A 21250-nucleotide genomic window follows, 5' to 3' on the forward strand; every position below is an offset into this window, starting at 1 on the left:
ATGTTGAATGGATGTCAGTGTGTGTGTGACCTGATGAAAGAGAAGCCAGCGCTCCCCTCCTTCTTCTCCGCCATCTCTCTCTCATTCCCCGCCGTCTCCACGGCGACCTGCATAACAGCATCCCAGCTGTGTGTGTGTGGGATGTATTACCAGCTGACATTTGCCATCCAGTAATGTGAATATCACTGAGCAGTATCTCAGTAAAGATGCTCTGACCTCTAAATATTCAGATACATATTATACTGACGTGTCTGAGTGTTGTTTGTGTCTCATCATCACGTGTGACTGGATTGTTTGAGCCGGTGCTTCGGGTCATTCTTTGCTTTTTAATCTCTCCAGCTATGAGATGGAGGGTCTGAGGTCAAGTCATCCCATCAGTGGGAGGCGGGGCAGAGGTGTCAATCTTTACTCAGCTACTTATGATCCTAGTACCCCACCGTGTTGTCATAAAGTGCCGGTTCACAGCACCAGTGCTCATTGTGAGCCTGTGGTTGTAATTAGAGAGTTGGGGGTTATGAGTGATGGTAGTAGAGCTCCTTAAATCAGCCTCACTGCTTCATCACCTCACGACCAAAAACACCACTGACGCACATCGCTCCTGTGCAGCTCAAAGAAACGCACAAGAAGAAGTTGCAACATGAGCCACACGGGCCAAAATCTGATGTCAACAGTGCTGATCACAACCAGTGCTGGCTTCAAATGAAACTTGTGAGCTTGTGTTTACAACACGGGAAGTCGTGTTCACGATGTGCTTGGCATTCAAGTGGTTAAGTGGTGAGAACACCGCTGCTAAGCAACGGCAATATTAAGGTTACTGTCGGCGTCTAGAAGCCACAGAGGCTAACAATTTGAAGGCAGCAAGCGGGTAACATAATGCAGGAAATGCAAAGGCATAATGACAGAGGAGATATATACAGAATATTCACTTATTATGCACCATTTCTGACAACGTCAACAAACGCGTCAAAACTCGTAAACTTGGAGCTTTCAGAAACTGAACAGAAACTATATACAGTATATACACCGATCAGCCATAACATTAAGACCACTGAAAGTGTTGTATGTGTTGCATACTGTGCATACAGTGTAAAAGAAACATATGCCTTATGCCTCCCAGCATGCACCCCTTCTCCCTCCTGCTGGTTGTTTTGACTGAAGAGGTGGTATCATGGGATGTCCCATCCTCCCCCCCCGTGGCCGCTGACATTTTCATGTCACGAATAAACATCAGAGAGATGAAGAGATAAACCGTCTGAACATTAATCGATTGGCGTTCTGCTACTTGAGGTTTGCGTGTGTCCAGATCGTGACGACAAAATGATGTCACAGCCGGCGGAGACTGAACATCCCATTCATGGTTCAGAGGCACACAGCTGCTGATATCGCCGGAGGGCAGAGCGCGTTAACAGCCAGAGAGAGAAGTCCAACCATGTCCGGCGTGACGCTCCACACTCCCCTCTGTTGTGGAGATGATGTGGCTGTTATGGTTACAGACTGGGCCACTGGATCACTGACTGAAGTCTCACACTATCTCTCTCTGTGTGACTTTACCCTGCAGCCAGGAAGCAGCAGCGTCTACTGAGTATTTAAGCTTCTGATCATTAATACTGCATTATTTAAATCAACATTATGTAATATTCGTACCACATGGGGCGGCACAAGAAGCTGTAAACACAGCATTGATTATCACCGACTAAAGTTAATATGGTGAACATGTTGCCTATTTACACATCCAGCGGACACGGAGCCACGTTAGCATTCATTTGGACTTGTGTTTCTGTCATAAACTGTTTATAAGAAGTGGACGTAGTCACCGTGACGTCACTCATTGGTTTGTGGACTACGGTTTTGAAGATTGAGATTGGCATTTTGGCCTTCGCCATCTTGGTTTTTGACCGTTGCCCCCTTGGTTTTTGGTTGTAGCATCTTGGTTTTATTGGCTGTCGCCATCTTGGTTTCTAGCCATCAGCATCTTGGTTTTTACCTGTCGCCATCTTGGTTTTTGACCGTTGAGTCATTTCATCCATTGTTAATGTAAAACATGAATTAGAGCAGATTTAAGAGTTGTTGCAGGAAGTGTCCAAATAGTTTCCTCCTCCTGATCTTGTTGATTTCAAACTGTATCATGTTTCAAACCTTCAGTAGATTACAGTTTGATACTCAACAGACTCAGCTACTTTATATCACTGTTGACTACATTGTTTCTCTCCTTCTGTCTCATTATGTGCCAGTAACTCTCTGAGAGCGGATGTTGGATGAGATATTGTATCCTCCCAACTGCCCTGTAGGTGGTCCCCTCCTTTATTAGATAACTCCTTCACTAATATGAGTCCAGTCTCCCTCTGGGAGTGCTGGGATTACACTGCCCTGTTCCAGCCTTTAATCACGTCTGTTTCATCCGGCTGCCTAAGCCGAGCGTAAAATGCCAATCAACCAGTGATGAGCTCATGTGTTGAATCATAACATCAGACTGCAGGATGTGTGGAGCCCAAGCATGTGAAAGCAAACACACTGTGAGAAACTAGGGCTTATATACATGGCTCAGGGTTTGTCCTTCATCAGTATGGCTGCTATGAATGATGGAGAAAAACAGCAAACGATGGCGTTGTTAGTCGTTAGTCCACGGGTTTGTGCGAGCAACCCGATGGCTCTCAGGATGTGAAGTTGCTTTTTCGCTGCGTAATATTTGTATTTTGTGTGTATTGTAAGTATTCATGACAAAAACATCACTTCAAAAAAACATATTGACATGCAAATTAATCGTACGAAAATAAATGCCCCGGTGCTTTAAGGCCTTTAGGAGTCGTCACTGCCAAGATGGCGATGGCGATGGCAACAACCGCTCTTCAGTATGGAGGATGGAACCTGCCAAAATAAAAAAAAAATAAAAAAAATAATAAATGACTTGATAAATAAATATGTAATTAAATGTAGCAAAAATAATTTAAAAAATAAATGTAGCCATTTATTAATTGATAAAATGTGACATACATTGATTATGATGACATGAATTCTGTTTAATTTGCTCCTTTAGTTATTTATCATTGTATTAATTCTCCTATTTAATTACTCTTCTGTTTAATTTTGCCTTTTATTTATTTATGTATTTATATTCATTTCTAAATTTATTTATTTATTTAAACATTTTTTTATTTATCATTCATTTTTGCATTTATTTTTTTACTTACTTTACATTTATTTTTAAATGTATGTATTTATGCATTAATATATTTATTTATATCTGCACAATTTCCCCTTTGCATTTCACCCCTTATTTATTTCTGTATTCTTTTCTTTATACATTTCTTTTTGCATATCTTTATGCATTTATGCCTCATTATGCAAATGAGCATGGACTTTAGAAACCTATGGGTGACGTCACGGTGACTACGTCCACTTCTTATATACAGTCTATGGTCCTGAAACTGAATTAATATATGATTCAAATACTTAATCCAGGCATTTCTGAGGTTTTGTCCATTAAAAAAAACAACTAATACCAGCAATTTAAATCCCTTAAGAAGAAGTATCTTCCCTGTGGGTCAGTCTTTACTCATATTCTTCAGCCAAACATTATTCAGACTCACAGAACTTTATTTTAAATTCCCAAAGAAGGCTGAGCTTTGAGGAAAAGTTATGAAATGATGCACAAGACATCTAAATATGTCCATTTGATGAAATGGATCAGCTTTAAAAAGCACATATTTATTTCCAATATTTCACTCAGTGTAAACATGTAGTTTCAACAAACGGAGTAGCAACCTTAAAGTTTCTGATGGGGAAACAAACAGAGAAGACTGTTTGTTAAGAGCTGGAGGGTTTACTGGGTCAATACCTGCCTCTCTGTAAGAGTATATGTGTTTAAACTTTAACAAGTGTGTCTAAAGGTTTGCTGAATAAAGCATCACGGTGGACTGGACAAGAGTTGTGCAACATGTTTTAATTTCGATGGACTGCACCTTGCTGTGTGTGTGTTCTCAGAGTACGAAATCAATTTCAAATAAACAAATTAAATGTCTATTACACGTCTATTAAACCACAAAGCAAAAGTGTTTGCCTCGAGGCTACAAAGTGTGTAAAAGCTTCACGCCCTGGTTGGTTTGGCAGCTCTCCAATACACCTGGAGCTGCTGTAACACTCTGGACGGGGTGTGTGATGATAGCAGCACCTCCACGTCTGGTTCTCACACATTTTATATGTTCATTGTTAAAGTTGAACAAACTGCAGTGCAGCTACATTGAGATTGGAAGTAAAGAAAATAGATTATGTAACCAGCGCTGCTCCTTCTTCAGCATTTATTCCCTGAGAGCAGCGGAGAGAAAGGCCGTCTTTGTGTGGTTATATTAAGTCACTAATCTGCAGAGTCAACAGACAGAGGGTTTCTCTGCCGCTGTGGTTCTGTGGCAGCCGTCCTGTTTGGCGGACGGCTGCCATGGGGCTGCTCGTAAACGTCTTGGTGGTTACCTCTAATTCTCTTCTTCCCCAAGCCCAGCTCTGTGTGTGTGTGTGTGTGAGTGTGTAACTGATGGATATCTGCTGCTTCAAATGAGAGGGAGAGTCTCTCCAGTGGTAGGACTTTGGGGTTTTGGCCCACAGCAAATTATTGCCACCAATATACTGAGGCAGTGTTGCTTTTTCACTGAAAACAGCTGCAGCTGAATAAACGGCGCTGATGAGAGCTGAACCAAACAGTGAAGCTGCCGGCTGGAAAACCAAAATAATGAGCTGAAAGACGCTATAAAACTCTGGAGAGCTGAGAAGAACTGTAGTCTGGTGTCATAGTCTAAAAAAATTATTATATCTGCTTTAAACATACTTTCTATGTCATAACTTAGAAAGCAAGTATTTTAAAAACGTTGCCAAAGTTGTCATTGAATGTGTTATGTTTTGTTAGATACCAATCAATCAAGCTATTTCCTATTTAGGTTTTTATATCATCCTGTATCTTCCCAGTGGTGTTCCTTATATATTCAAATCCAAACATTAAAATTTTGGTCAAAGTATGTTTTAGCGTCAAAATGATAATGTCCCTTAAAGTCCTTCTAAAAACTGTTTCCCACATCGTGACCTGACGTAGGTTTCTGCATGATGACGCTGCTACATGTACAGCATATATATACATCCTTATAGTCAGTGTATTAACGTTACATACAGTAACTTAGATGGCGGTCGGCGTGCTCCCAGTTTGGAGAAGCAGACAGGAGGATCGGCAGGAAGCTAAGCTAATGTACTGCTGTGGACGCCACGTTAGTTCAGATCAGAAAGTCACACAATAACACAAACAGACTAACCGATGGATGCAGCGGTAGACCAGAAACTCACGTCTTCTGAGAGATTAAATTACTGTTTTTGTGAAAGGAGTCTGGTGGCTTTGAAGAGAGCGATATAACAGCTTCAGTTCCCCGACAGAAAGATCTGACTGAGCTAGTGCCTCGCGTTCACATTATTCATAACCTTATTGATTAGCTTACTGTGGTAACCTACGTCACTGCGTTCTGCTAACGGCTGAGTGGAGGTTTCCATTTGGAAAAAAATGGGAAAAAATGCAGATGGAGTCGACCTTTAAATAAAAATAGTTCATAGACTGAATGAAAACCTCATGGAAAGTCATTATCTTTCCGCTGGCCCAGCTCCCTCCTTCCTTGTTTCTGTTTTTAGCCCTCTATCACTCCACCAAACTTTATCCCTCTCAATCTGCCCTAAAGCTCTGTAAACGGCGCTGTGACGTCTTGCGGCTGATCGTTCAAAGCGGTTGCCGGTTGGACTTCCAGTTGGAGGAGCATTTTTGTGGTTTCCGCGGGGAAAACATTTTCATATTAACTGATAAAAGCCCTCAATAAGTGGAACACAGTGTATGTTTTGTGTGTGTGTTGTATGTTCATGCATAAAGGAGATGAAACCATGTGCAGATCTGGAAGAGGCCACCCACTCAGAGACTGTGTGGACTGGGCCGGTCCCAGGACTCTTAACCAGGCCAAACTTAACCCGGCTCCATCCTGATCCTGGGAACATGCTGTACCTGCACTATTAATGAACACTAATGTGCTTTCTCAAGCTGTTTTTCATAAAGACTCCCAACGGTAGGTAGTTATGGACTTCATCAAATACTTTTAAAATGCTACGTTCAGTAAATCACGTCGGCTCCACGTTTGTTTTCAGCCTGCTTCATAGTCACACACAGTCAGTCCACAGAGCTCTGCTGGGGTTGATGTTGGAGATTTCTATGTGTAAACTTCACCCTCACACAATACATTTCCTTGTAACTGCATTTAGAATATATATATAAATATAGATTCACTATACAGTGACAGATACGCAGCATAATATGTATGACATCAGCTGACAGTTTGGCAACACAAGGCCTTCTTCAGAGCACAGAGAAGTGGAGCCCAAAAATAATAATGATGTTATAAATAGCTTCCAGAGCAACTGGATGAACTGCTGTACAATCAAAAGTGGAGATCCTTGAAGCTGCAGTCGGTAGAAATGGAGCAAATATGATTTAAAACGGTCACTATATCCTGACAGTAGTGCATGAGACAGGTAATCTGAAAAAGAAAATCATGTGCCTCTGTGTCCTCCGGTGCTCCTAACGGCATCTGCAAGATTTCACAGACCGGAGGAAAACAACCAATCAGAGCCGATCTGGAGTCTGCCATCCAGCTGCCGTCTATGAGAGAAACGAGTCAATCACTCGCGAACTCCGATCAAACGGTCAAACGAGGCAGCGCTGATCAAATATGAATCAATATTCTGTTACTGTTTTCCAAAACAAGGTCCCATGGTGGTGCACCGGAAGGGGAGTGACTTCAGCTCTCTGTTTGTAAAAGTGTTCATGTAAGACCACTCCCACACCTCTGACCATCCGTTTCCCAGGAAGTATCTATCTGCTCCATCAGCTCTCTAACAAAGAGTCCTGCTGGTTGTTCTGCTGCAGGCCGGTCCTGTCTGACCCCCCCTCCCCTCAGGTGACATGTGAACCATTTGGCCCACCTGAGTGCAGCCTCTGGCTAGAATGACCAGCTCATTGTTGACAGAGGAAGAGGTTCCTGAGGTCATGTCAGATTCGTTATACCTCATGACAAACAACAGAGCAAACACCTGTAAGGAAAAGTGAAAAACAAAGAGACAGACTGCAGAGCTCAGGTCTCTGTGTTCCCTTCCTTCTCCTCTCTGGGACCAAAGCTCCTTTTTATCATTGGGAAAGGTGTCTGGCGCGGCTCCAGTAGCGAGGGATGAGAGATGTGCGGTGAGGGGAGGACGATCACGGTTGAAGACACAAAGACTTGGCAGGATGTTACTCTCTCTGAGCTGTTTTGTCAACAGGTGAAGATGTGATCGCACACTTGACTTGTGTTGTTCTGACTGAAGTCTGCATGGCCAGGAAGAAGAACAACGGACGTTTAAAGACAGAACAAAAGGAGGCTGTCAAGCCGGCTGATTGGGCGTTGATGTGACAACACTTTCCCCCGTCAGTTTGAATTGTTGTCGTGACACGGTTAAGTCTTACCCATAATTCCTCCTGTTTGACCAAGTGTGAAAATGAGTGTTACAACTCTGTAGGTGTCTAGGGATAAGGGAGGCAACAAGACTGCCGATGTAGTCAGGCAAGCACTGCCATTTATTGTTCAGCGCGCAGTGTTAACACAAAAAGTACAGAACTGTGAGCTTCTGCTGCTCCGAAGTACAAAACAGAAAGAAGTTAAGAGAGGCGTGGAACAAAGGCCCGGTTCAGACCTGGTATTAACATGCGTCCTCAGTGATCGGATCACTTCCCCCTGCTCTATATGCAAATAAACACAGACATCATTTCCGTCAGCAAAGACCAAAAGAGTTGTTGTTTTTAACCGCGGGAGGCAGCATTGCACTTCCCGTACCGACTCTGACGGAAAGAGACAAAGAAACGAAGCGGGAAAAGAAATCAGAACAATACAGACCGGTCTATCCCTTGGCGTATTCAAGGCAAACTAAATCGCCCAAGATGTTTGACGCACTTGTAATATATACAGTATCTATGGGCTTTTTCAAACGTTCAGACGTCGTGGACAAAACCAGCGTACGCGATTTGAGACCCAACTGAAAATGAGAAAGAGGAGGAGCAAAAGGAGAGCCACGAACGCCAGAACGTACGTGATATCTGGCCGTCAGCTGCATTGTTTGCGGTGTGTTCAAGTGCAACTTGTCGACCAAAACAAAGGCGACGTGAGGCGACTCAACAGGCGGCCTTCATCGCCGCTAGTTCTTTGATGTTGGGAGTTTGTTGTGTCTAGGCCTTTAGCAAACAATTGCCTAGCTGATAAAGAGCAACGTTAGCATTCACTCTTTCTGTCCACCTGATGAATTTAACGCTCTCTGTTCAGTTCTCTTTTATGAACTCTCTTTAGCTGCTAAATGCTCCACTATGTTTTCTATCTTTGTTGCTGAGTCGTCTGGTGCTAGACAGGAAGAGTACAGTGGGTTTAATCAGAGTTTTTAACTAGAAACAGCTGCCTGCTGTGTCTGGAAACTTGACTTACAGTATGAGAGCGGTGAGACTGAACCAAAGCAGTAAAGTCGTGAGCCGTAAAAAAACCAAAACCAACTGAAAGAGGCTAAATATTTAACTGCAGAGTCGGGTGATAATTCTCTCTAGGTTCATCACTACGAGCGAATCTTTCTGACATTTTACACAGTCAATTTCTGCATTGTTAATATAAAATATATATAAGCACCTTATTGTTTTCTTTTTTACTGGCGATATTTATTTGAATTGTTTCATTCAGTTTTTTGTTCTAAAGTTTTAATGTAATCATTCCAACTGGGCGTTCGATCGTTGCATGAGACTTATGAGTGACTTTGTTTTAGCATGAGAAGGAAAATATCATATACAGTATAACTTATTCTGTTTTGTCACTTATATAATCTCACTTGGCAAAATGACCAGTTTATGCAACACTTCCCTCCGACAATAGTTTGAATATGATGCATTGACTTATCGTCTTATGAGTTTGAACTGTTCCTTTAATAAGTATTATCTTAAAGTTGTTCAATATAAACTGTGTTTATCGAGCCGCTGGCCTGAATCAGCTCAACAGAGGAATGAAGTCAAAGTTCTCCTCTAATGTAAAGTGCTGCATGAAAAATAGCCTCAATAAATTCACATTGTGGAGGCAGCCCTAAAATGGCACCAGATGTTTGAAGGAGAGGAGGCTGAGTGGAGATGAGAGGGGGATTACGGCGAAGATAAAAAGATAAAGAGTCATTTTGAAAGAAGGAGAAGAGCCGTCGAGAAAGACAACATCACAGAGAGCTGAGATTGAAGACGATGAAGAGGATTATGATCATCCACTTACAATTTACCAATATGTAAACCTAAAGACATTTTAACTTCAGGTAAAGGAAAGCCATGTGAGCTGAGAGAGCCTCCTAAAAATGTTACAACAGACACCAATAAAAGGCTGATATCCTGAGCTAAAAGATGTATTGTTGACCTGAACAGCAAAATGATAACTTGAGATAAATGTCTGCATTCACCCTCCACACATACTTCTCTTCATAGAGGTCAGAGTTTCACCCACCGACTCCTGCAGTTAGTTACAGGGGTGAAAGTTGGCCGGTACGATCCAGTACTCTACCACCACTAAAGGATTCAGTGCCAGTACGCTGTACCAGGAAGAGGGGACAGCAGCTGCCTGGCTAAACCCACTAACAACCCGTCACTCACCATCGCATTTCAACAAGAAAACACATCTGCTAACATCAGGTCAACATACAGTTAATTACCTCCGCCAAGGAGGTTGTATTTTTGGTTTGGTTTATCTGTTTGTACATGCATCATGGGATGGTAAAGAAGAGAGCGAGTAAGAGAGAGTCGGCATGTTGCGCTAATTCTTGTCTCATTTGTGGTCTGATGAACAGTAAATTCATCTAAACTTGTTTCATCTAAACTGGGTTGAAAAACAATGCAATCTGGTTGCCATGGTAATGAATTGCGTCTGACTATTAACAAAACCCCCGTTCTCTGTTTGAGAAAGAACATTAACCAAAAAACAGGAAGTAAAACTGGCTGAAGGGAGGCTTTAAGCCACTGACACACCAAGCCGACGGTCGGCCGTAGGACAGTTTGGGCGTCTGTCGGTCTAGTTTTTGCGGTGTGTCCCGCACCATCGGCTCTAGTCTGCCCGTGTTGGAGGTTTTAGGACGATTCAGCATGTTGAATCGACAGCGGAGAATGTACGTGCGAACTAGCTGTCTGCTGTAGTCTTTGCGGTGTGTTCAAGTGCAACGTGTCGGCCAAAACAAAGGCGACGTGAGGTGACGCAACAGTCGGCCTTCATCGCCGCTAGCTCTTCAATGTCGGGTTGGTGTGTTTGGGCCTTTAACTGGCATCTTCACTGCTCCTCTCTTCTCTATCTCTCTGTCTTTACACCCGGCAGGCATGAACACACTTTATGACTGCTCCTCAGATGTCTCCTGGCCTTAATCCTCTGAGTTTAGGAGACAGAGAGACAATTTGCTCCTCACTTCCTGTTTGATCTCACATATTGAGCTCCTCTGGTAGGTAGAGAGAGCAAGGTGGAGAAAGAAAGGAGGATGAAAACAAGGAGTAAATTCACTGTTGCCAAGATGGATATCTTCTGTTTTTGAAGTCGGGATGATTCGACTCCGTCCCCCTGGCTTGATGCTGTTATTATGTATCGTGATGAGAGAGGGATGAAGAACAGAAGGAGAGGAGGAGGAGGAGGAGGAGGAGGAGGAGGAGGAGGAGGAGGAGGATGAGGAGGAGGAGGAGGAGGAGGAGGCATGTGTGATATGAATTCCTGTTGGGGAGGACAGCCATACCAAAGCCAACCTGCAACAGATTTAAAAAGACTGATATCTCTGCATGAGAGCGGCAGCACTTTGATCTCTGACAAGATGTTACAAATCAAAGAGGAGGGGAAGAGGGAGGCACAACGATTTCATATTTTCCTCCAAATGTTTTGATGTCTTTGTCTGAGATTGTCTGGCAGTCATCATGCCAGGAGAGACATGTGATCTGAGATGGGAGAAGGGAAGAGTCCTGATGAAAACCAGCAGTGCTGTTCATGGCCACGGGAGTGCGATTGGTGATATTTCTTTCTTTGTCCAGCAGAGACAATACCGAACCCCCCTCCGGTGAGAGCATCTTGAAGGAATCCCGATCCCCGCGGAAGGCAAGCTGGCACCTGACGGCCGGACAAAGCCGAGGTCAAGAGGCTGTGGGTCAAAGGTCGGGAGCGGAGGCGTGACGTGGACGCAGAGGGGAAAACCAGTGAATCACCTTCTATCGTTGTGTCTCCTTCTTATTAACCGTCTAGCTCCTCGGGAGGCAGCGGGAGAGCAGCGGTTGCTTTCTTCTTGGCTGATTGATGAACTCAGTTGCATGTTTCCAGCGCCTCTCATTTTGTCTCATCTTCTCTAATTCTGCTTTCATCATTGTTTTCATTCTACAGCTACAGTCATGTTTAATTTCTAACAAGACTGCGAGGCTGTATTCAGACCTAAATGACAACGACAGCATGCTAAAATGCTCACAATGACAATGCTTACATGCTGATGTTTAGCAGGTATAACGTCTACCATGTTCAGCATCTTAGTTTAGCGAGTTTTGCATCATAGACTGTATATAAGAAGTAGACGTAGTCACCATGACGTCACCCATTGGTCTGTGGAGTACGGTTTTGAAGCGGTCTCTCAGTGCTCTAAAGGGGTTTCTTTCACAACAATGACCCGCTAGCTGTACATTATCCCGCTCATTACACGGCTACTTAATGAAGAAATCAATAATTTGACACAAAAACAGTCCGCCAGAGTCCGACATCAGGACTACGCCCATAGCAACGGTCTGTTATAAAGAAATAGCAGACCGTAGAATGCCGTGATTGACCAATCAGAAACGTACAACGGACTATTAGGGCCACATTGAGGGAAAAAAAATAAACCTGAGATTTCGAGAATAAAGTCAGAAGATTATAAAGTAGTAATTTGACATGTTATTTTGGAGATGAAATAGAGCAGCCGGTGTGAAAATGAGGAACGTTGAGCATCTTGTGAAGTTATACTTTAGTTTAGGTTTCACAAATAACCAAATACGTCAACTTTTGGCACATCAGCACCACGTTATCATCAGTATCAGAACCTTGAAAGAATTGTTCAAGAAACTGTGTTTATTCTGAAGAAAGAACCAGATGGGGAAACCGACTCTTTTGTGGAGGAGGAAAGGACTTTTTTTCTCTCGTAAAGTTTTGACTTTATTCTCGTAATATTACGACTTTTTTTCTCGTAAAGTTATGACTTTATTCTCTAAATCTCAGATTTTTTTTCCCCTCAATGCGGCCCTAATAGTCGGGTTAAATCAGGTATTCAACAACGCCGTGTAATAAGAAATAATAATAACCACCACTGAGTCAAACTTTTCTTGTGAATCACCACACGTTTTTTTCATGGGAGGAGAAATACAGAGAGGAATGTGAAAGAGTGAGTTTTTCTGTTCTGTTGTGACTTTATTCAACAGAATGAACATGAATATCAACACGCGGGTCTGCCAGTGTAGGGAAAGTGCTCTGCGCTCCACATTCAGAGAAAGAAAGGGATGGTTTATGGGTAATAAAGAGGGAAGTCATTGTAGATCACTGCGTGGCTTCCTCTCTGAAGTCAGACCTCCTTTATGCAGACTTGAATGAAGCACATTTACTGGCTTCAGTCATGTGATGGCTATCTTTTTCTTTTATGTTGGTGGTGTGTAGCTGCGGGACGTCTCACCCAGATTCCTCTTCTGGTGCTTTAAAAACGTCTTTACTGTGTTCATTGTGTTTTGTTTTTTTAAAATGTGGATGAATTCATGTTGCTGTCTTTGAGGATCTGATTCTTGATCTAAGAGGGACTAAATAAGATGCCTGTTAGTGGTCAAACTGTCACTGACTCTCTGCTGGTTCATTCACTGAAACATGTGCTGGTCTGTTAATGTTCATTCAATGATAAAACCAGATTTACTATCATCTCCCCCCGCCTTTATATCCATCCTCTCTCAGCCTATTGACGTCTTTCTCTCTTCAGTTTTAGGATCTACTCAGAGAGCTCCATAACTGAAATCAGCTCAATTCAGCAGTGAAAACAAGCAGAGCGTCACCACACTGAGCAACAGTTACACAATAGTGAGAGGACACTAAAGGTACGTTCACACCAAACGCCAAAAAAACTTTTCCCGCGGCGCGATTGCATACAGAGTCAATGCAAATAGACGGGAATGATGCGACGCAAAATGTGCGTCATTTGCGTATTTGCGGGAGTTGTAATATTTCAACTTGAGCGAGAAATTTGCGTGACGCTGTGTCGTGAAAACCAACCAGCGTTGAGATTCTCCTCCTGTCATCACTGACGTCACCCAGAGCTACGATAGTACATCATATCTGTACAGAGACCGGACCAAACTCTGTATAGAAATGGATGTGTATAAACCACAGACTGTCTATGGTAGAAACAACAACGTTGCTGTCGTATTTATGCCTAGATGACTTTATATTAAGTGTTGATAGAGCAGCTGCATAGTCTGGCACTGATCCATCCAAACTCCATTCAGAAAACAAGCATTTTAAAAGTTGTTTGCTTGTCGTCTTGCGGACAGACCTGACAAAGCATGAATTCAGACTTCCTACAAATCAGCATCATTATGTAGTTATTTCAGCATCATTTTGATCTGTTATTTCAATTAAATCACAGCACAATCTGTTTATTTTGGGTTCATACCGCAGTAGCGACGTGTGGCTTACTAGATACAGTCAGTGCAATGGAATTGTATGTGAATACAGCTCGCCGCCGGGTGATGTTTTGAACACAGATACGACTGCGTTTGGTTTTCTGACATATCTGGGACTTCCACAAAATGTACAAAGCAGCAACAGTGGTTATTTCTTCGCTGGTTGATGGTGGAAAGAAAAGTTGTCGGTATCTATGGAGACAAGCTTATTCTCCTCTTCGGCGCGTCTAGAGCGAATGAACACAAATGATACTGGTGGTCCAACTCGCGCGAGTAAAGCGAGGCAAAAACAGACAGATACAATATTTATTTCCTCCATTTCTGATTCAACATCATCAGTGACGACAGGAGGAGAATCTCAACCCTGATAGGCTTTCACATCACAGCGTCACAAATTTCTGGCTCGAGTTGAAATATTTCAACTCCTTTAAATACGCCAATTTTGCTTGTTGGCGTTGCGCCACTCGCGTCATTCATTTGCCTCTTTGCATTGACTTTGTATGTAATCACGCCGCGCGAAAAGTTTGCTTCGCTCTTGGTGTGAACACACCATTACAAGTCTACTGTTATGCTGACATGCACAAAATTACACTTTTCACCTGATGATGGCGCCGCATAAAAAGAGTGAAAGGATCATCAAAGTTATAACAGTGCATCCTGAGGAGGACTTGAATGTCTGAACCAAATTTCATGGCATAGTTATTGAGATGATTTCAATAAAAAAAATGTAACGTCGGGATAAATAAAGTTTTATCTCATCTTAAATGTCGACCTCATCTGGGTGAGAGAGGAAAAGTTCACCAACATCATCAGGATTCATCCTCTGGGAACCGTGAACATCTGTACAAAATTGATGATTCAAAAATGTCTTTCTCCGTGTTGCGTCACAAGCGAGCTACGTAACTACTGAAGGTATTTCAATATAACCTTCACATGGCTCCTGCCTGAGGAAGTGACTCTGCTTTTTAGTTACTGTTTAAACATTTCCGCCAAGCCGAGCGCACCACTATCTTCCATTCTTTAAACTTCTTGTCAACTTTGTGTCTCCCACTCTCCATAATTCCCCAGATTATCATCTCCTGAGCCTCGCAGAGTTCATAAACTGACCTCATTCCTGCATGCAAACTCCAGCTAATCCTCTTGTTACAGCAGCAAATGGATTTCATCAATCTGGTTCTAGTTTTTTTAAAGAGAGATTCCTCCCATTGCTTTTACTCAACAATATACAGCCAATTGTTTCTTCGGAATAAATTAGGTTTTCTCATAATGTAATTCTCAGGAGTCAAGCAAACATGAAATGAAGTCAAACTTCGCTTCTAATGAAGCGTAAATGTTTAATTCCCACTGGAAGTCATTTTTATTTTATTGATTTATTTTGTGAGCGAAACACATCCATTTCCTTTTTCTATATTATATAAAAGTAAAAAAACAATAAATAAAAGGTGCCTAATTAGGTGACTATAATGCCAAAGGAAATGCATTTTTTTTTAATTCACTATGACCCTTTAATAGAGTCGCCACAGTATGCAGCAGTTAGAAATGTACATGCGTAGATGTGCTGCATATGAAAGGGATCAAGAGAGCGGCAGGTCTCACATGTACAGTAATATTCATCCTCAAAATATATAAATATTCCAGAGGAGATAAATATGATCTTTCATGCTCTCCTCTGGTATCACAATGACTCTTAATGGCTTTGTGGTAAATGAGAACTCAACCGCTGAGGGATTAAAGAGAGAGAGAACATAAAAATAACGACGATACACAGACTTTGCTCACAGCTACATGTGACTTCATCTGGATTAATCTCAGCGCACGGCTCCTGTAAAATAGGTTAGATGAGAGTCGCAGCTCTCTGAGGAAGATGTTTAATGTTTCATGTAGGGCTGTCAAAGTTAACGCGATAATAACACGTTAGTGCAAATTCGTTTTAACCACTAATTTCTTTCACGCAGCTTGTGATTTTTAGATTGTAGCAGACTCAGTTTTAAAGGTAGAGTGAAGATCCTGGTATCATATGAAACTAAAAAACCCAATGAATCCATCAGTACCAACCATGTCATACTAGCTTGTCAGGAAAAAGGCTAAATAACGCTCCAAACTTGCCCTAATTTTTGGTGAGGAAAAACTGGCATGGCCATTTTCAAAGGGGTCCCTTGACCTCTGACCTCTGACCTCAAGATATGTGAATGAAAATGGGTTCTATGGGTACCCACGAGTCTCCCCTTTACAGACATGCCCACTTTATGATAATCACATGCAGTTTGGGGCAAGTCAAAGTCAAGTCAGCACACTGACACACTGACAGCTGTTGTTGCCTGTTGGGCTGCAGTTTGTCATGTTATGATTTGAGCATATTGCTTTATGCTAAATGCAGTACCTGTGAGGGTTTCTGGACTATATCTGTCATTATTTTGTTGTTAATTGATTTCCAATAATAAATATATACACACATTTGCATAAAGCAGCATATTTCCCCACCCCCATGTTAATAAGGGTATTAAATACTTGACAAATCTCCCTTTAAGGTACATTTTGAACAGATACAAATTGATAATCGTGATTAACTATGGACAATCATGCGATTAATCATGATTAAATACTTTAATCGATTGACAGCCCTATATGAAACAAAGAGAAATGTTCTCCCCTCGTCAGGACCGGGACCTTTTTGGGGGGGTAAAATGTCCACGGAACTTAGGGTGCTTTCACATCAGGGACCCAGACCCAGATCCAAGTACCCTTGACCCCAAAGTCCAGTTCGTTTGATTAGTGTGAACGCTCCGTACCGTACTCGGGCACGGTTCGTTGATCTGTACCTGAGTCCACTTGAAAAGGTGGTCTTGGGCACGGATCATGTGTACTCGGGTACGGTTCGCATCAGGTGTGAAAGCCAACCGTACCGAAACACAGAAGTGGACTGCTATTTAAGGCGAGTAACGTTAGCAGTCAGCGAGTAGTTTTGAAAGGACAGGCTGTTTTCAACGCCGTCTGTCTCCGAAATCTGTTTACATATAAAACTGTTTATCCATGTCTGTATATGCGCGCAGCATGCACCGATCTTATCCTCTGAACTGTACGGCCGCAGCCTAGGTGATAAAGCAGGAAGGCAGGCGAGACGGTCCTTAAAATATAGAGAATAGTAGGCGATGGGGTCGGGCGATGTTTGTTATTTTATTTTGCTAGTTTAATGGTCTGCCTTGGAAGAACGAGAGCCGCTCAGCGGGCAGAGAGAGAGAGACGATATTTTCTCATCAAACCGTGAAATAAGAGTTTATTTCAACCAAACCAGAGATGGTGATTGTTGGAAAGACTAATGACGACGTGTTTTACGATGCTCCGCCACTAGAACAGCTGATCTCAACATAAACAAATACACGTGAGGGATGACGCAAGTGTACTCGGGTACGGAACAACTTTACTTATGTGAAAGCTGAGCGGAGAGGGGGGAGCAATCGTACTCGGGCACGGTGAGGATCAATCGTACCTGAAAATGCCCTTATTTAGACCCTGGTCCCTGAGAATGGAAAAGCAATGAGTTCCTCATAAGGTTCCTAGTTCCAGGGGAAAGTTCCTGCGGTGGAAACGGGGCTTAATATGACTGCGTGACATTATTTCAGCTGGGTTTGACTCCGGCGTAGAGAGCGTACACTCTCACACCTTTATCCTTTAACAATCCAGCTCCCTCCTCCAGTGAGTCCATCAAAAAGCACTTAACCCCTCCCACGCTCATTCCCCCTCTGTTTTTATTCCCTGCTCAGCCACACTGCTGCTTTTCTCTTTGTGTCTCTACAAACACTCAGCAGCAGCAGCAGCAGGCCTTTGGCTCGGCCCGACCAAAGACAATGGTGGAGCTGCAGGAGATGGAGACGACGATGAGGAGGAGGAGGAGGAGGAGGAGGAGGGGGTTTATTCTGTAGAGTGATTTGGAGTGCTTGACAGCAGGGCGGCTTTTTTTTTTTTGTGTTTGTGTAGAAGAGGCTTATGACTTTAAAAAGCTGTGCTGAAGTCAAACAGTGAATAGCAGAGCAGGAGGTGTGTGGTTGAGAGGGTGTTTTAAGGAACATTTGATAGCGATCAGGCAGCTGTTTGCCCTGAAGGCTGCAGTGAGACGGAGACCTGCAGGGTTAATGCTTCACGTAGGAACAAACACAAGGTCATCATGTCATTCCAGCTAAAAACTAATGCATGATTTGGCTTCGTCTATTTCTTGAATAGGGAAAATAGAACCTGCCAAAAATAAATGAATAAAAAAATAAATTACTCGATAAATAAATAAATAAATAAATATGCCATTAAAAGTAGAAAAAAATATAGAAATAAAAAAATAAAAATAAAAATAAATAAATAAAAATAACTTCTTACTGCAGCGGTTGTTAAACCTGACATTTGTTGCTAGGGAACTCATCATGTGATGTCATTGTTGAGCTCCAAACTGACCGCCTCTGTGCATAATCTGATACACTTTTACTAAACCCATCTGGCTACATGACGCTGCATCACACGAGAGCATCAACTGGCATCAAATACAATCAATTTGACTTCAAAGTCAGCGTCATAAATTCCTATTAAGCTGTAGGCTAATGAATGTTAAAATTAGGTTCATCGTGTAGAAATTCAAACACATGGTTAAGATCAAAATTTCAGATGAAATCCAAAAGATTGCAAACAAACATCTCTGTCTCTTTTTCCTTCCAGTCATTTTTAGGAGTTTGCCAACAAGCATCTCATTATCGTCCTCTCTCTGCTCTCTTCTAAACTTGACATGTGGAACCTGAGCATATTATCTGTCCTCTGTGTGTATGAAGGTCCTTCAGGAGGAAAACAGGAAATGACTTTAACCAACAAGTAGAAATGAATTTGTTACGCTCCATTACAACGAGAACGTACTGTCACACCCTGCAGGGTGTCACGCTGTTAACGGACTCTGAGACAGCTGGGCTTCATTACAAACATGTACAACACTAAACACATTTACTGAAGTACTAAAGTACAATTTTGAGGTACTTTCACTTTGTGTGAGTAATTCCAGTTTCTTTACACTTTAACTAAATAACATTTCAGAGGGAAATATAATGTACTTTTTGCTGCACTACACTGAAGTTTTAGTTACTTAGAAGATTAGATTAAGATCATTAATACAAAGTAGTAATAGATTATTGATCTTGACTTTTCTCGTTGGCTTGCTTTCCTCACATCCGTTTCTCTTCTCGTGCACTGATTCATTTAAGCTGAACAGCCAATCAGAGTGATTTCTCTCACCGACGAGCTCCGCTGCCGATTCAACACGCTGAATCAGCCAAAAATCCTCAGACAGACAGGCGCTCACTGACGGCCCCGACCTGTCCGACAGCCGACCATCGGCTTGGTCTGTCAGGACCTTTAAGTAAAAGATCTGAGTACTCCTTCCACCTCTAACCTGACCGGTCACACAGAAAGGCGTATGAATGACACGATAATGCTCAAGGCAAAAGCGTGCAATGACAATGCCGTTCTTGCTTTAGGCGTGTCATGTGTACGCCATGTGGTCTGTACTGTCTGCAATGTAAACGTGAATATGCTACGCTCAGAGCTAGTGACGTAGAATAAAAAGAGAGATAGAGACTGCTGATGGAGGGAGGGAGGGGAGGTGGATGGGTCCAACAAACACAGGACTTTAAACAGACCACGGTTTTGTTTTATATGTAACGTTTGCGACGTGTTTTTTTGGAACGTTTGTGACGTGTTTTCCGTACTTCTGTTTCGTTGTTTATCCTCTCGGGAGAGGTGGGTCTTTTACACACTTTGGTGTGATATCGGGTTGGACCAGCTGGATATATGAAAATTGGCATCATAGGATAGCAGGTAATACCATGGGAGGTCAGAAACATCCTTTTCTACCTCTTACCTCGGCTCCTCTCTCTCTCTCTCTGAATGTAAAGTTTTTTTCATTTTGGACAGGAATCACTCGCATCATAGGAATTAAATCTAACCTCTACACAGGATCCAGCACCAGAACATCAGCCTCAACAGCACAGCAGTAAATCTTCGTCCAGCGATGCCAAACCTCGCCGCTGCTCTCCGTCCCTGCTGTGTCCAGTGGTGGGAACCAGTCAGACGGTGGGAGGGAGGAGGACATGTTTATCTGGTAAGATGAGAGTTCATGAAGCAGCTCTGTGGACACATAGAGAGGAGAGGAGGAGATCAGGGAGGAGAGGAGATAAAACAAGACTGTTTAGTTTTAATCAAGACTGAGTTTGACATCACTGAAGACAGACGTTGAGTTGATAATGACGTTATACACTGACCTTAAATTCAGACACTGGATGCTGGCCCAGTCTTTTTTTCCACTGCCAATGTGATGAAGATTCCTCCCAGACCACAGCTACAGATCTCCTGCTCCCAACACCTCCTCCTGGTCAGCCCTGCATGTGAGTGGCCTCCCTAAAACAGAACTATGAGTGGTCATGGGAAAATAACTCCACAGGGGAATATGGGACACCACGCGGGGCTCGCACACGTCATCCAGCAAAGCAGTGGATCAAATCCACACATAACAGACATAACATAATGTGTCCATTAGCTTCCAGTAGACACGTTATATAATGTAGACTGGGAGCTGTTACTGGTGTTATGTAACCTCCAAAAGAGTCTACAGCCATGCAGCAGCTCTGAGGCTTTACTTAGACTTTGAGCTAAACTTCTTTGAGCATGCTCACAATGACAACGCTAACATGCAGCAGGTATGTTTACCATGTTCACCGCGTTAGTTTAGTGTGTTACATGCTAACATGTGCCAATTAGCACAAAACACAAAGTACAGCTGAGGATGATGAGAATAGAGTGCTCCAGCGATGACACTGAAGTTAGCATCGCCCTGGTTCCCTCGACAAAAAGCCAATGGGATTGTTCCATTGGGTTTTGGATTGTTGCAGAAAATAAGCTCTGTGGTAAACAAACGTTTATGATACTTACACGTTTAGTTCAGCAAGATAATCTCCACAGATGAACACCACCTTTATGTTTTTTGAAGTGTGAATGCAATTGCCAGAAGTAAAAAGCTAACGTTAGGCTATAAACAAACTACACCACGGTCACATGAGCGCAGGTGACAAATTAAATGGAAAAAAGAGTGAAAAAATGTGAACATGTGAAATTCCTATATTCTCCTCCAGGTTTGTCATTTTCATTTCCACCACATAATGTCCATGTAAGACAATCGATCGACATGTTCCTGCCACCATCAGCTCGAATTGTGCCCAAAATGTTTTGAAAAAAATGCAAATCACCCCTTCGCAAAGCCCGAGGTGACGTCTTCAAATGTCTTGTTTTATCTGACCAACAGCCCAAAAGTTAACTGTGATATAAGGAAAAGAGATGAGGCTAATTCTGCCATTTGAGAAGTTGAAACATGAGAATTTTTGCATGAAACATGACTGAAATAATGAATTGAACCTCTGCTGACCCAGAGTCAGATCTGCTTTCACCTTCTCAGTGTCTGGGTGTAGGGATACT

The 21250-nt window shown here is 42.6% G+C and overlaps 1 long non-coding RNA gene across 1 annotated transcript; it reads right to left on the reverse strand.

Annotated features, from left to right (window-relative positions):
• Positions 1–940: 940 nt before the first annotated feature.
• Positions 941–20352, reverse strand: LOC141765371 (uncharacterized). Its single transcript, XR_012593466.1, has 3 exons — positions 20044–20352; positions 19729–19909; positions 941–2865 (listed from the first exon to the last, which is right to left on the reverse strand). It is a non-coding gene; the product is annotated as an uncharacterized LOC141765371 (long non-coding RNA).
• Between the last annotated feature and the right edge of the window lie 898 nt (positions 20353–21250).

The sequence above is a fragment of the Sebastes fasciatus genome, chromosome 3 (genome assembly GCF_043250625.1).
Source record: "Sebastes fasciatus isolate fSebFas1 chromosome 3, fSebFas1.pri, whole genome shotgun sequence".
Lineage (NCBI taxonomy): Eukaryota > Metazoa > Chordata > Actinopteri > Perciformes > Sebastidae > Sebastes > Sebastes fasciatus.